We start from the raw sequence: 16,764 nt of genomic DNA, 5'->3' as shown, positions 1-16,764 counted from the left end.
GAAGTCTACTACATAGAACAAATCTGAATAATGCTCCCGCATCTTAGCCTCCTGCTCCAAGGTCCACTCGGAGCCCCTCCGGTGCTGCCATCGTTCCTTTACTAAAGGTAATTCCTTGCTATGCAAGACCTTTACTTTCCTCTCCAGTATAGCTACAGGTCTCTCAACATAGTTCAAGCGCTCATCAACCTAAATATCATCCAAGGAAACCACCACATCCTCATCCAATATGCACTTTCGCAACTGCGAAACATGGAAAGTGCTTTGAATTTGACTGAGCTCCTCAAGAAGATCCAATATGTAAGCGACCTTGCCAAACCTGGCGATAATTTAGAATGACCCGATATATCGGGGCCCTAATTTCCCCCTTTTCCTGAGGTGAATCATACCTTTCCAAGGTGAGACCTTCTATGTCGCTGACCTGAAACTCCAACTTGGATCAGCGTCGGTCGACATAGCTCTTCTGACGACTCTGAGCAGTCTGCAATCTCTGCCAGATCTACTGAATCAACTCTGTAGTCTAAAGGACCACCTCATTCCGCCCCATAACCCTATGACCAACCTCTCCCCAACAAATCGGGGTACGACATCTCCGCCCACACAAGAGCTCAAAAGGCAGAGCACCAATGCTGGAGTGAAAATTGTTGTAGGAGAACTCCAGAAGATGTAGGTAGGATTCCCAGCTCCCACCAAAATCAATGAAATAAGCCCACATTATATCCTCAAGGGTTTGTATCGTCCGCTCACTCTGGCCGTTGGTCTGTGGATGATAAGTTGTACTAAAGTGCAACCTCGTGCCTAGTTCCTCATGGAACTTCTACCAAAAATGGGAGGTGAACCGATCATCACGGTCTAAAACAATGGAGACCGGAACCCCATAGCGAGCAACGATCTTGCGAATATACACATCAGCCAACCTTTCGGCCGAAGAACTCTCCCGAATCGACAGGAAGTGGGCACTCTTGGACAATAGATCCATGATGACCCAAATAGCATCGAAGCCCTTTGTCGTCTTCGGCAACTTGGTGATGAAATCCTTCGAAATCTACTCCCATTTCTACATGGGAACCTCCAGAGGCTACAGCTTGCCATGTGGCCTCTAATGCTCGGCCTTGACCATCCTGCAGGTCAAGTACATCTCCACGTACCAGGCTATCTCCATCTTTATACATGGCCACCAATAGCTTAATCTTAGATCCCGATACATCTTGGTGGCCCCCGAATGGATAGAAAAACGAGACTTATGAGCCTCCTCCAACACAATTTGCCTGACCCCACTAGACATAGGAACACATACTCAACCACAACGGGTCAACAATCCATGACTATCCGGAACGAATATGGCGATCTCACCCCTGATCCTCTCTACCTTCGAGTTCTTTTCTCGAACACCCTCGCCCTAAGCCTCCATAATCTATCCCAAAAGCGGAGAATCCGTTGATATCCTCAAACACGATAACCCAACTGAAGACCCATCCGACTTGCGGTTTAAAGCATCCGCCACCACGTTCTCTTTACCTTGATGGTAAAGGATCTCCTAGTCATAATCCTTGACTACGTCCAGCCACTTGTGCTGCCTCATGTTCAGGTTCGGCTGATCCAGAATATGTCTCAAACTCTTAAGGTCTGTGTAGATAGTACAGTGGACGCCATAAAGATAATGCCTCCAAATCTTGAGGGAAAAAACCACTGCCCCAAATTCAAGATCATGCGTAGGATACCTCGTCTCATGCGGCTTCAGCTGTCATGAAGCATATGCTATCACCTGTCCTTTCTGCTTGAGGACCGCCCCCAAGCCACTCATGGAAGCATCACAGAATACCACGAAATCATCAATTCGCTACGGGAGGGTCAAAAACGGGGCCTCACATAATCCGTACTGAAGGGTCTCAAATGTCATCTGCTGCTCAGGGACCCATCGGAAATCCACCACCTTCCTCGTCAGACGAGTGAAGGGTACTGCAATCTTACTGAAATCCTGAATGAATCTCCAATAGTACCCTGCCAACCCCAAGAAAATCCTGATATCCGAAGGATATTTTGGAACCTCCCACTGCATCACCGCCTCGATCTTGGCCAGATTGACCAATATCCCGTCCTGGTTAACGAGGTGTCCAAGGAATTGAACCTCTTGTAACCAAAACTCGCACTTTGAGAACTTAGCATTAAGTCGTTCTCGCCTCAAAACCCCCAGAAGCTCATGAAGATGCACCTCATGCTCTTCTCTGGTCTTGGAATATACCAAGATATCATTAATATATACAATAACTGATCAATCGAGCATCGACCTACATACTCGATTCATCAAATCAAGAAATACTGCAGGCGCATTGGTGAGCCCAAATGACATTACCACGAACTCGATTCATCCTTGACAACCGGGACCTCTTAGACTGAAATTTGATCCCCAACATGCGTATCCACTACATAATCCAAATAACCCATACACCCATGTTGAATATACTGTCGAGCTCTGGCTGCCGAGCAAAACCCTAAACCCATCATGTTGCCCTTTCCATAGATAACCAGTTCTCCCCCACTTGGGGTTCAAACTAACACGCGTTGGTCCTCACAATCAATCATAGCACCGAACCGGCTCAGGCAATCCATACCCAGAATCACACAAACATCCCCCATGGGGATAGGGATCAAATCGATTGAATAAGGCACCCCAAAGATCTCCAGAACGCAACCCTGATATACTGATGATGCAAAAACCCCCATGCGCGTTAGCGACATAAACTCGCAACGGACACTCTAACTCCCCAATAAGCATATCAAACTATCTGATAAACGATCTAGATACAAAAGACTGACACACACCCGAGTCAAACAACACTAGAGCAAGCAAAGAGCTCACTAGAAAAGTACCTAACAGAGGCACACAATTAAGCATAACATAAAACATAATCAAAAGTATAACGGATAGAAACATACCAGTCACAACATCTGGAGCTACTCTATCCTCATCGACAGTAAGCTGGAAAGTGCGACCTCGATCCCTCGGGGGCTCCGCCCTACCCTGACTCCCATTAGTGATCCTCAAAGTAGCCGGCGCTGGAGCCTGCACCGACCTAGCAGCCAAATATAGGCAGTTAGACTTCACATGGCCAACCTAGTCACAATGATAACAATTCATGGAACTGAGTGTTAGGGCCTGATGGGAGCAATCTCTCGCCATATGGCCCTGCCAACCACAATTGTAGCAGCCAGATGATGATCGGCAAGCACCCTCATGCACCATGTCGCACTTCCCTCAAGTACAACCCTTCCAGCCCCATATCAGACATCAGCGGTCTTATACCACTTTGACGCAGGCTTCAAATGCGTCGGGTCCGACCTCTGCTCCCTCTTCTACAACTCAATCTCAATCACGCCTCTTGGCAACCTCCTGCATCTCCAAACAATGTACCATAACACTGAGTAGAAACAAACTGTCTGATATTCGTCTTGAGCATGCTCAAGTAACGGGTCATCTGAGCCTTCTCAGATGCAACAAACATAGGACAAAACATAGCCCTCTCCATGAACATCTTGGTGATCTCTTTCAATGTCTTAGAACCCTGCCTCAAATCCAGGTACTCCTGGGCCAACCTTTCTTGGTCCTCTAATAGCACATATCATGAGCAGAACATCTCAGAGAACTGCTCACAAGACACAATAGCTCTCTCCTCAGTAGAGTATGAACTAGTAGCAAGCCTCTACCAATCCTTTGCTCCAGTCCTGAGAAGGTTCAGAGCGCACCTTACCTTCTGGTCAGCTAGACAAGAGGTGAAGAAATATCCCTCCACATCAAATAGCCACCTTATGGCGATGATTGAATCCTGCAAACCATTGAAATTCGGGGGATTTGTATTGTTGATGTCCCGATACTAAAAAACCCGAACTGATCCAACCCCTACAACCACAACGGCTGCAGTGGCTGCATCAGCAGCAATCTTAGACAAAGCATCATAGCGTTCATCAAACTACTCAATCATGGTGGCCTTGATAAACCCAAATATCTCTGGTAATTGAGCTAGGAAAAAAGCAACAAACTCCTCCTATAGTATCTCCCTAATCCTGTCATCCAACGCAGTTGACTCACCATGGCAGCCAACTTCTGATCCTGAACCGGATCCTGCCTCAACTCGACGCGTAGTCCACATACTGAAAATAAACGAGGAGGATATCATGTAACAAGCATATCGTAATGGGGAACCAACTCCCAATAAATCCCTAGGGGTTGTGACTTCCTTTCTACACGTACGTGTCCTGTGTTTTCGGTAGTACGGGACCATACTACCTTCCACACCAACCCGTAATTGTCTCAGAGGATCATCTCAACGCCCTAAAAATACTCGCTAGCATACTCATACACTCAATCATCACACCCTAGAGGAAGGCTATATGTCTCAAAACTGGCCGGCTGACCCCACACAACTCATCCATGAAACTTCCACCAACCCTACAACACTCGTGTATGCTAGCCATACATAACACTGGACCCTAGAGACAATCAAATATATGATCCTACCATAAGCCCTTCATCAAACTAGAACATGAAATAAGGCTAGACCAAACATTCTCAGGCTATAAAATCTTAGTTATGCATGACCATGATGCATACACTAAGCAACGACAGTAATAATGTCAGTTTAATTAGAGAAGAACCCTAGGATATTAGGCATCATATAATCAGGTAATTATATCATCCAAGGTCCTGAAGATCCGTAACCTATCACTAGCATGCTTTTCTAACATATCACAATATCAAATAACAGTATGGTATTTTGGGGTTTACTTACTGGCTCTAGTTGATCGTATACATCGTATCCTCCTTGATTATTTTGAAAACCATTTGAAAAAAAATCGCTTCCTTAGTTTGAGACTAGATTCACATGAGTGTTCCTCCAATTCACTCAAGCCAAGGCTTTGATACCAACTTGTAACATCCATAAAATTTCATAAAAATTTAAACTTTTTCAACCAACCAAAAATTCATAAATGTATATATTGTAGTTTCCAAAACATGTTTAACATCAGAGTTTCCCAAAATCACAAAACACAACATGAGGAGGTGCACGATCAAGCCTTTGCCATCCCACGATCATCTGAGGTACCTGAAACATAATCTAAAACAGTAAGCCCAAAGCTTAGTGAGTTCCCCCAAAATATCAATACATAAACAAATAGCTTAAATATAATAACAGCAAGCAATGGGCCCACAACTAAAAGAATGGATTAACCCTGAGCCCACATCATAACTCTAGCTTGCCCCTTAGGCCCACAACTTATGTCTGGTTTGCTCCTCGGCCTGATCAGACCTCAGACTGAATACCACTAAGCCCTCAATACAAGTCTGGCATGCCCTTCCCGACCCTCAGCTCATATATGGAATGCTTATGAGCCCTCAGTATGAGTCTGGCATGCCATCCTCAGTATGAGTCTGGTTTGCTCTAGGGTTTTTTTGGCTACATCACGGTTATGGGTTTTGAGCATTCTAACACTCCTATGGTGTACATGCAACCCTAGAAACCTTGGATATATCTTTTCTCTAATATCCATGCAAATTTGATTTTTCCAAGGTTCACATCCTAACTAGCATGGCATGGGGTACTTGTAATATAAAAACTAGTAAAATGGCATACCTTTTTTGTAGCTTGGATTCCTTAAGACCTTGTAAGCCTAGCACCCCAAACGTGATGCCTCAAATGTTTCACATAACACCACAACTCTTGGAATAACTTGAGAGAATAACACTTTCACTAAAACGCCTAGCCCTCTTTGTTCTTGTCTTAGTGGCCGATTTTGCTCCATATGAGGTTCCTTATATAGTGTGTCACATGTAGGGTTACATCATGTAAACCCAATGGGTCCTAGCCCAATCTAGTGAATCATGAAATAAAGCCCACTATACAAGAATGAATGATTTACAAATCAATCCCCATATATTTAATTAGTCTCCTTTTGATCACAAAATTAATTCTTGATCAATACTAATTAAATAATATGATTTCATATTAATATATTAGAACTTATAAGATATTAACAAACTGTAAGTGTCATTTTCTCATTTTTTCTATCTAATTGTTATAATTTCATGCAACCCAAATAGACCATGCCAAGACGGGTCAAGTACATACTAAATATAGTTATGGACTTAGACACCTTATCCAACAGTCTCCTACTTGGATAAGTCTAATAACTATTGTTATAGGTATGACTTAAGGAACTGACCAGCAATCGTAGCTCTTTCAGAGTCTCGCGAAACTAAGATGATGATGCGTTATTCAAGATAAGTGATCATATAATCCTCTGTTCTAGATATCGGCCAGACAAATACATGGAACAATGTCGTACTTATTGTCCAGCAGTTTGTTTCCCGATTTCCGATTTGTTTGACATATAACTAAACTGAACACATCAATTTGGTTCTGAACAGGCCCGGTACATAGGTCAAAACAAAATCATCGAGGGTCCCAAATATCACTTCTAATCCTCCAAGGACTAGAAGGAACATATAAACTTCGACTCATATGCTTTTACTAACTACTTGTTGAATGATACACAAAAGCACATTTTATAACATCGAGTTACTGATGCGTTTTCGTACAATCAATGCACAACCAACTCATAATCAACAACTCATATCTCTAGGCTTGAAGACTTATATGATATTACCGTCTCATGATGACTCGAGATAAATTCCATGAAGGAATACAAGTGAGCGTGGGTTGAATTCAATACTCAGAACTTATGAGCACTGATGAATGTTGTAGCAACTTTTGCTATGTCTAACATCTTAGACATATACAAGCCCAATTCATGACAGTCTTGATTCATACATACTTCCAACATATGACTGATTGTGGAGAGTTTGAATAAAGTAATTATTCTGGAAGTCAAAACATGCAAAATTTAAACAATGGTAAACAATTGACACAAGATAGTAACACTTTACTTATAAATAAACAACAACTTTTATTTAATCATCAAATGTCAATTACATTTTACAAGTTTTAGAAATAGCTATCTAATCTATAAAACTAATATCATCCTTCAACCCGATGTGCCTCGCATGTTGCAAATGCTTAACCCTACACAGTCCCTTCGTGAGGGGATCTGTTGGGTTCTCATCCGATGATACCCTCTTTACCACAATGAGTCATTCTTCTATCCGATGTCTAATGAAGTGGTATTTTCTGTCGATGTGTTTGGATCTACCGTGATCCCTTGGTTCCTTGGCCAAGGAAACTGCACCCTCATTATCACAGAAAATCTCCATAGGCTCCTTAATAGTTGGTACAAATCCAAGGTCTCCAATGAAGTTCTTTTGCCATATAGTCTCCTTTGTTGCCTCGCTTGCTGCTATATACTCTGATTCGCATGTTGAATCAGCTACTGTATCTTGCTTGGAACTCTTCCAAGTAATTTCTCCTCCATTTAGAGTAAAGACCCAACCCGACTAAGAGCGGAAATTATCCTCATCAGTCTGGAAGCTAGCATCACTATATCCACTACTCTCAAGTCATCATTCCTACCAAGGGTAAGGCCCCAACCCCTAGTCCTTCATAGGTACTTGAGAATATTCTTCACCGTAGTCCAGGGAGACTTGCTCGGATTCCCTTGATATCTGCTGACCATGCTCAAAGCATAGGCAACATCAGTGCGAGTAATAGTCATAGCATACATGATCGAGCATACAACATAAGCATACAGTACCCGAATCATCTCAGCTATCTCAGCCTCTGAGTCTTACACAGTTTAGCGTTACTCTGGATTGGTAAATCACCTTTCTTGTAATCCTGCATACTGAACCTTTTCAGCACCTTACCCAAGTAGGTACTTTGACTAAGTCCAATTATACTCTTACTCCTTTCTCTCAATATCCTTATGCCTAGGATATAGGCAGTTTCTCCAAGGTCCTTCATAGTGAAACACTTCCCAAGCCAGGACTTAACCTCCTGCAAGGTTGGAATGTCATTTCCTATGATTAGTATATCATCCACATAGAATACCAAAAGGATAACTAGACTCCCACTAGCCTTAACATATACACAGGACTCATCTTCGCTCCTCGAAAAACCAAACTCTTTGACATTCTCATCGAAACAAAGATTCCATCTGCGAGATGCTTGTTTCAATCCATAGATGGATTTCTCAAGCTTACATACTCTTTTAGGGTACTTTGCATCGACAAATCCCTCTGGCTGACTCATGTAAACATCCTCAGCGACTTTCCATTAAGGAAACCGGTTTTGACATCCATTTGCCATATTTCATAATCATGAAACGCAGCTGTGGCTAACATAACCCTAATAGACTTAATCTTTTCTACTGGTGAGAAGGTCTCATCATAGTCAATTTCTGGAGTTTGAGTAAAGCCCTTTGCAACCAATTGCGCTTTATAAGTGTGTACATTCCCATCCATGTCAGTCTTCTTCTTTAAGATCCACTTGCACCCGACCATCTTACGACTCGGTACATTGTCAGCCAAGTTCCAAACTTGATTATCATACAAGGAATGAATCTCGCTGTCCATGGCCTCTTTCCATTTGGCGGACTCAGGGCCTGCCATGGCTTCCTTAAAGTTTTTAGGCTCATCCAAATTTACCAATTTTCGATCACTGATAAATTCATCACCTTCCGCAGTAATATGAAAACCATAGTAATGCTCAGGTGGATTCCTAACTTTTGTTGAACGCCTCATAGGTACGGACTCATCAACATGATTTTCCTCCTCAGGTTTATTGCTAGGGTTTGAGGTTCCTTCACTGCTTGACTCTTGAAGTTCTTCAAGGTCAATTTGCCTCCCACTATTTCCTTGGCTAATAAATTCTCTCTCTCGAAATACCCCTCTCCTTGCTACAAAGGCCACATTCTCACTGGGTCTGTAGAAGAGGTAACCAAAAGAATTCTATGGGTAGCCGATGAAAATACAATGCTCACTTCGAGGTTTGAGCTTGTCCTGAGTCTCACGCCTCACGAAAGCCTCGCAACCCCAAATCTTGATGTGGTCTAAATTGGTAACTTTCCCAGTCCACATCTCGGGAGGTGTTTTGGCAACCTTCTTGGTAGGGACAAAATTTAGGATATGGGTGGCAGTCTCTAAGGCATACCCCTAGAATGAGATTGGTAACGAAGCTCGACTCATCATGGAACGAACCATGTCAAACAAAGTTCGATTGCACCTCTCAGCCACACCATTAAGTTTTGGTGTTCTGGGAGGTGTTAATTGTGAAACAATTCCACATTCCTTAAGATAGTCAAGGAACTTTGTACTCAGATACTCTCCTCCTCGATCGGATCGGAGCATCTTAATGTTCCTGCCCAGCTGATTCTCCACTTCTTCTTTAAACTCTTTGAAATTTCAAAGGTTTCTGACTTATGCTTGATCAAGTAGAAATATCCATATCTATTGTAATCATCAGTAAAAGTCACATAGAAGCGGTTAGCATCCCTTGTGGCGGTTCTGAAGGGTCCACACACATTTGTGTGTATGAGGTCCAACAAACCTTCACCCCTAGCACAAGTACCAGTGAAGGGTGAATTTGTCATTTTTCCAAGCAAACAAGACTCACAACTATCATCTGACCTTAAGTCAAATGACTCCAAGACTCCAACCTTCTGGAGTTGGCCAATGTGCTTCTTGTTAACATGTCCAAGACGACAATGCCACAAGGACGCTTTATCCAAATTAGTGGAAGAATCGATATGCAATACATTATTTCCTAAGTTATCTACAACCGACACAGTTTCACATACACCATCACAAGGTAATGCTTTAAAATAAATAACATTATTATAAAAAGAATTAATACCACCACATTCATTATCAAATGAAAAAGTAAATCCTTGTTTGTACAAACCATGAAAAGAAATAATATTTCTCGCCATTTTAGACGAGTTACAACACTTATTCAAATCTAACAGTAACCCACTACTTAGCAACAAAGAATAAACTCCAATCTTGGTGACAGGTGAAGCTTTCCTATTCCCCGTGATCAAGTTTATCTTTCCGTGCTCCACATCCTCACTTCTTCTTAGGCCCTGCAAATCAGAACATATATGAATACGGCAACATGTATCAAGAAACCAAGAAGTAGTATGTGGAGAGTTATTAGACAATATAGTGTAAATACCTGCATGGCTAGGCTTGACCTTCCCATCCTTAATATCTTGCAGGTACTTGGGGCAGTTTCGTTTCTAGTGCCCCTTTTCCTAACAATAGAAGCATTGAGCTTCCTTTTGGTTGGAAGAAGGAGTGACAGAACCAACTTTGGTTCCACTTGAAGAGGAGCCATCAAGATACTTTCCCTTAGTACCCTTCGAAGGGGTCTTCCTCCTTTTCCCTCTACTTTTCTCGATTGCCAAAACAGGGGTGGTGTTGGGAGCAGGAGTAGTAACAACCGATTTACCTTTGAGACCGGTTTTGGCGGTCTTCAAAAGTCCTTGAAGCTTGCTGAGCGTGACCTCCTCCTTGTTCATATGATAGGTCATTCGGAACTGATCATAACAAGTAGGTAAGGAGTGCAGTATGATATCAATAGCCAACTCCTTAGGGAAGTTCACATTCAACTTCAGCAAATGGTCCATAAACCTTTGCATTTTTTGCATGTGGACCGTGATGGATTCACCATCCTTCATTCGAGTTGTTTTCATGGAAGAGATGATTTCATACCTCTCTTGACGAGCACTCTGATGGTACCGGTCCATCAGGTCCATGTGCATCTCAAAAGGTTAAAAGTCCTCATAAGACTTCTGGAGTTCAGTTGTCATTATGGCCAACATGTTACATGCCACTTTGGTAGTATCTCTCTCATGTGCCCTAAAGTCAGCGATCTCCTCTGGAGTAGCAGTAGACTCATCAATTTCTTTCATCTCCTTTTCGAGGACATATTCCTTGTCCTCGTACCGCGTGACCAGCCTGATGTTCCTGATCCAATCATTAAAGTTTGAACCATCAAAGATGACTCTCCCACAAAGGTTCATGAGAGAGAAGGAGCCGGTAGGGTTTGAGCCAGAAACAGTATTGTTGGAAGACATCTGAAAAGAAGAAAGACAAGCTTAGATTAGATATAGAATCCTTAATAAGACACCCAATTATAATATTAAGGCTAGGAACCAACACAATACTTGATAATTTGGAAGAGGGATGTCGTAATCCAAGCTATAAAATATTTGAAGGTAGGCGAATGACGATTCACCAATTTCCACCATCAAAAACGAAATAAATTATTAGGTTTTAATTGGATTGAAACTCCTATATTCTTTTGACACTCATTGAACTTTTCAATGACATGTTTAAATCTCGATTGTGCCCTCTCAAGTTTGTGACTGGGATGTCGAGGATCACAAACAAGGTGTGAATAACCATGCAAATTTACTTGGTACCCTTAATCTTTATCACTTAATTAATGTGTTGGTTACCTACACACGCTCCACCGATCTATGATATACATTAAGTCACCCTATGCCACTCTTACTAGTCCATGTTAGTGTGTCGGTTACCCACACACGCTCCACCAACGACTTGGTAAGGTAGAAAGTGTAATTTCATGGGATAGCACCAGATTCACATTTTCCTAAATTAACTAATATTGGGAATTAAAAAAAGTTTAGTTACTTTATATTTATCATTATACGTTTAATGAGAATTATAGTCCTTGTCCTACCTATTCGGGAAACAACCCTCCACCAGTCAAGGAAGCGGTGGGTGAGAGTGGACACCCATTAAGCTGCCATTTTATAGGCAACAACTTTATACCCCCCTTATAGACCGGCTTCGTGAATGAGGCCTACTAACGGTAAAACTAACTTGTTCTTATATATATATATATATATATATATATATATATATATATATATATATATATATATATATATATATATATATATATATATATATATATAAACTTATAATACTATAAAGTATTAGGGTTGAATTTTAACTTTTAAAACTCTAAGGTTTGGAATTAAAGTTTTCTGACGTGACTTTACAAATTCCAAAACTTGTGGGCAAGTTTTGAAACGCTTCAAAACTTTTCAACTTCATAACTTATGTGTTTAATGGTCTATTAAAACGAAGATTCTTCACTTTATATAGCATATGGTTCTTTAATGACTCTTTAAAGAAATGATTTTGGTGATCCATAACTTGAGAACAAATTATGGATTCCATCAATAACATTTAGATCAAGAATTACATCATCAACCAATTTGCAAATAATTCATATGATCTACCAAAACTCATCAGCATGAACATTCATATCAACAATTTCAAGAATCATACAAACACATATAAAACTTGAAAATTTGATAATAACCATTGAAAATGGATTAGCATAATCTTTACACTATCTAAAATAGGTTTTATAAGTCCAAAAAAGATTAGGGTAATGATTCTAGTCTATTTCCAACAGCAAATCTCGAAATTCTGCATAAAGGGCCTCGTACTCATCGAGTGCAAGAGCCTACTCGACGAGTAGGATGAATGTCCTCTTGGACTCGTCGAGCCCCCCCATGGACTCGGCCAGTCCACTGAACAGTGAACATAATTTCGACTTTTCCAAGCAGTTTGCATCAAATACAAAGAAAACAAGCCTAGGCTCTGATACCACTTATGGGCTTTGAGCATTCTAGCAATCCTATGGTGTACATGCAACCCTAGAAACCTTGGATCTATGTTTTCTCTAATATTAATGCAAATTGGATTTTTCCAAGGTTCTCATCCTAACTAGCATGGCATAGGGTACTTGTAATATAAAAACTAGTAGAATGACATACCTTTCTTGTAACTTGGATTTCTTAAGACCTTGTGAACTTAGCACCGCAAATGTGATGCCTCAAATGTTTCACATAACACCTTAACTCTTGGAATAACTTGACAGAAGAACACTTTCACTCAAAAACCGGCTAGCCCTCTTTGTTCTTGTCTTAGTGCCCAATTTTTCTCCATATGAGGTTCCTTATATAGTCTGTCACATGTAGGGTTACATCATGTAAACCCTAATGTGCATGGGTTTTCATTTCCCCCATGATCCATGCGTCTTAATGTGACAACCCAAATTTTTTTTTGCTTTAAAAGCTTAGTCAGTCAACTCAATTGAGTGTCAGACTCATTTCTAATGAGTTCTAGCCTTGTTAAAGGTCATTCTTAGGCGTTTTAGCCTAGTACACTTACATAATAAGTGTTTGGACGTATCAATTGATGTTCTAAACCAACAATCGAACCGTAAACCTCTTCAAAAAGAGTTTACGGTCAAGACCCATGAGTTTACGGTCAGGGTGACCGTAAACTTCCCCTATATATATGGGAACACTTCATTCTTCTCATTCTTTCCTTCCTTGGCCGAAAATTCTTCAAATCCTCTCAAGTATCATCGACTTTTCATCCTAAATCTTCCAAAAAGTAAGTGATTCTTCCTTTGATTTGTTGATACATCTCATATTCTAGTAACACCCTTATGATTCATCCATGAAAAGATCCTTTTCTTCTAGATCTTCATAATCTTCAACTTTCACCAAGAACACACACTAGTGTTGTTGGGCCGTTAACTCCTCTTCAAGCTTCCAAATTGTAAGTATCCTTCCATATACCTTAGAAACTCTGATTATGCACCAAGAAACAACCGTTTTGCATGATTTTCTAGGAGTTTACGGTTGTAAATTCCTAGACCGTAAGCACCATAGACCGTAAACACCATAGACAGTAAACACCATAGACCGTAAACACCCTAGACCGTAAAACCTCTAGGATCGTAAGCTCTATGACTGTGAACTCAGTGGCCGTAAACTCCCTTTTGTCAATCACATGTGATTCAACACTTCATTTCAAGTGTTTCCTTGTCCCTAAGGTTGTTTCCTTGCATTTGGTTGCTTCAAAACACTATATTTATGTCAATATATGCCATTATATGTCATTTAATATTTATTAAGTCTCGGGACTTCATTCGTGGAACTTCTCATCCTTACACGTGTATTCTTTGAATCACCCACATCAGGTGAGTTCATACCCCGTAATCAATCTTTTAATCTGTTTTAAATGCTTTTAGGGGGGGGAATACAAGTTGAACACAATGATAATTGTGTAAATTTTCATTATAAACATCTTTCAAAAGATGGCTTATGTCTTTTATAAGTGATCAAAACATTTCAAAACCCTTTTTAAAGTTTGGTTACCTTATAGTTTACAAAACTCCATTTTAAAAGTACAAGCATAACTTAGTAGTAAAATGAGTCTTTCCTTCAAGTCAGTATCAGTTCGCGTAAACATACTAGTAAACTATAATTGGAATAGTTTAGGGGTCCAGTTCAAACAATAACTAGTATAGAGAAGAACATACTATAAGAAGTACATGGATGAACAAACTATAACAAGTACAGGGAGGAACATACTATAACAAGTACAGGGAGGAATATACTATAACAATAATAGACAATCAAATCAAGTGTTACACACTTATACAATGTCCCTAGAAATCTAGGAAGACATTGTATCCCTTTCTCATTGTTTGTAATAAATTAGGGTATTAATATATCTTTCCGGGTTTGCATTAACACTAGTACGATTACACGTACTTGGGTTAGCAGGCACGAGGTGATAAAATATAATAATATATCTTTTCGGGTTTGCGTTAACCATAGCACGATTACACATACCAGGGTTAGCAGGCACGAGGTGATAGTTATATCCAACCTAAGTTATTTATAAAAGGGTACATCAGCAAAGTACCCGACGATAATAAATAAGACACATAACTTATTCGTAACTTGAACATTTCGTAGAAAGGAACCATAATGCTAACCTCATGACTCCTTAATGTATACATCAATGAATATATATTAATGAGATTCAACAGGTAATAGGATGTGTGCTTTCCGCTACATTTCCTATTCCTTGTTTGGTTTTGGGCTTAGAGCGGATTCACCCAGCCTATTATCCATTGGATCTTAGTTTTATATATGTTCTGTATACATTAAGTCATCATAAGGGGTATTAGGTATGGGTCAGGTTATAGGACACTAATTCAATGCACATTTTTCTAGTACAAAACATACTTTTCAAATAGAACATTTGGTGTACAAAACTAGAAACTTACCAGTAAAGGGTTTAATCCATTTTATTAAACCAGTATAACTTAAAGGACCTTAGGTGATTAATTATATAATACCTTAGCTTATACATCAAGGTTGTATATAATTAATACCCGATAGATAGTTAGATGTGTGTCTTCTGCCTCATTTCCTGTTCCTTGTTTGGTTGTGGGCTTAGGGCAGATTCACAAAATTAACTATCTATTCGTTATTAGATTATATATAGCTAGTATAACCTAAGGATTATAGGAGAAATCACTGTGGTTGCTATTTTATTATAAGAAATAAGGGTTTTATTAAAAGAATCTTTTCATCAAATATAAAGGAACTATTGCAATTAACTCTGTGAGTACCAAGTAAATACACCAGGGTTATATACAAAATGATCAAACAACCAATGGGATGTGTGCCATCCGCCTTATTTCCTGTTCCTTGTTTGGTTGTGGGCTTAGGACATATACATACAATCGATTCTTTGTTTACTCTGAGTTTTATATAACTTGTATCCATTTAGTACTCATAGAAAGGATTGTAGAGTTATTCTTACTTATCTTTCATCAAAGCAGGAAATATATGATTTTCTGGAGGAACAGGCGAACTTTTCTAAACAAAACTTACAACTTACTACATCTTACTACAACTTTCTACAACTTACTACATCTTACTAGAACTTTCTACAACTTACTTACATCACTAAAATCTTATGAACTCACCAGCTTAATTGCTGATCAACTCTTTCAAAATAACTTGTATTCTCAGGAAACTAGTAGATAGGTACTCGCGCTGAGAATTCAGTAGATGGAGCAGTATAGCTCTAAGTCTTGTTTTGTTATTTACATATGTATTCTATGTTTTGTGAACACATATATTGTAAACACTTTCTTCCTAATGAAATGGTTGTTCATTACTTTGATTACTATGATGCATGTCTTGTGATACTAAACATGACGTCTTCCACCCTTGAACGTTTCCGCCGTTCCGGTTTTGGGGTGTGACAGATTGGTATTAAAGCATTGTTTATAGTGAACTAAGTATATCAACCGATAAAAGATATACATCTATAAATACAATGGGGCCTAAGTGCTCTGGATAATAATATATTTTAAGAAAATAATGAGAAGTTATAAAAATATACCTACTTGCTTATACATGTATACATACTAGAACAAGTATCACAAGAAGAATAGAACATAAGTATTTAAAGGTTGAATACTGCAGTCAAACCTCGGCAGTTATGTAATCGTATATGGGATCAATATAGCCTGATCAACTATATTCATTTGAGATGCGACCGACATGTGCTTGGGAGTGATGTGGTGTTGTAACGGTGTTAAAACTTACCTAGCTCTATACAAGAGATTTCTATATCTGAACATGAAAGTTAGAATACTATAGGAGTATTCTATGACACTATAACACGATAACAAGTTTGAAACATACTAAGTACATTACATTAAAATACTATAGGAGTATTTTAGGCACTATATAAATAACTTATGTGATAACCTAAAAGACCCTTACGGATAGGTCTATAATATTGCAATGTATACTTCCAAGGTTTTATATAATTGAGATTTTATAGACTTAGCATTTGTGATATACGCTTCATTACCTGTTCCTTGTTTGGTTGTGGTTTTGGAGTAGGATCACTTATTCGAAGGTCTATTTAATTTTGAATTATATACA

This window comes from Lactuca serriola, chromosome 4 (genome assembly GCF_051521515.1).
Source record: "Lactuca serriola cultivar US96UC23 chromosome 4, Lser_US96UC23_V15, whole genome shotgun sequence".
In the NCBI taxonomy this organism is placed as follows: domain Eukaryota; kingdom Viridiplantae; phylum Streptophyta; class Magnoliopsida; order Asterales; family Asteraceae; genus Lactuca; species Lactuca serriola.
Note: the sequence above shows the minus strand (reverse complement) of the source record.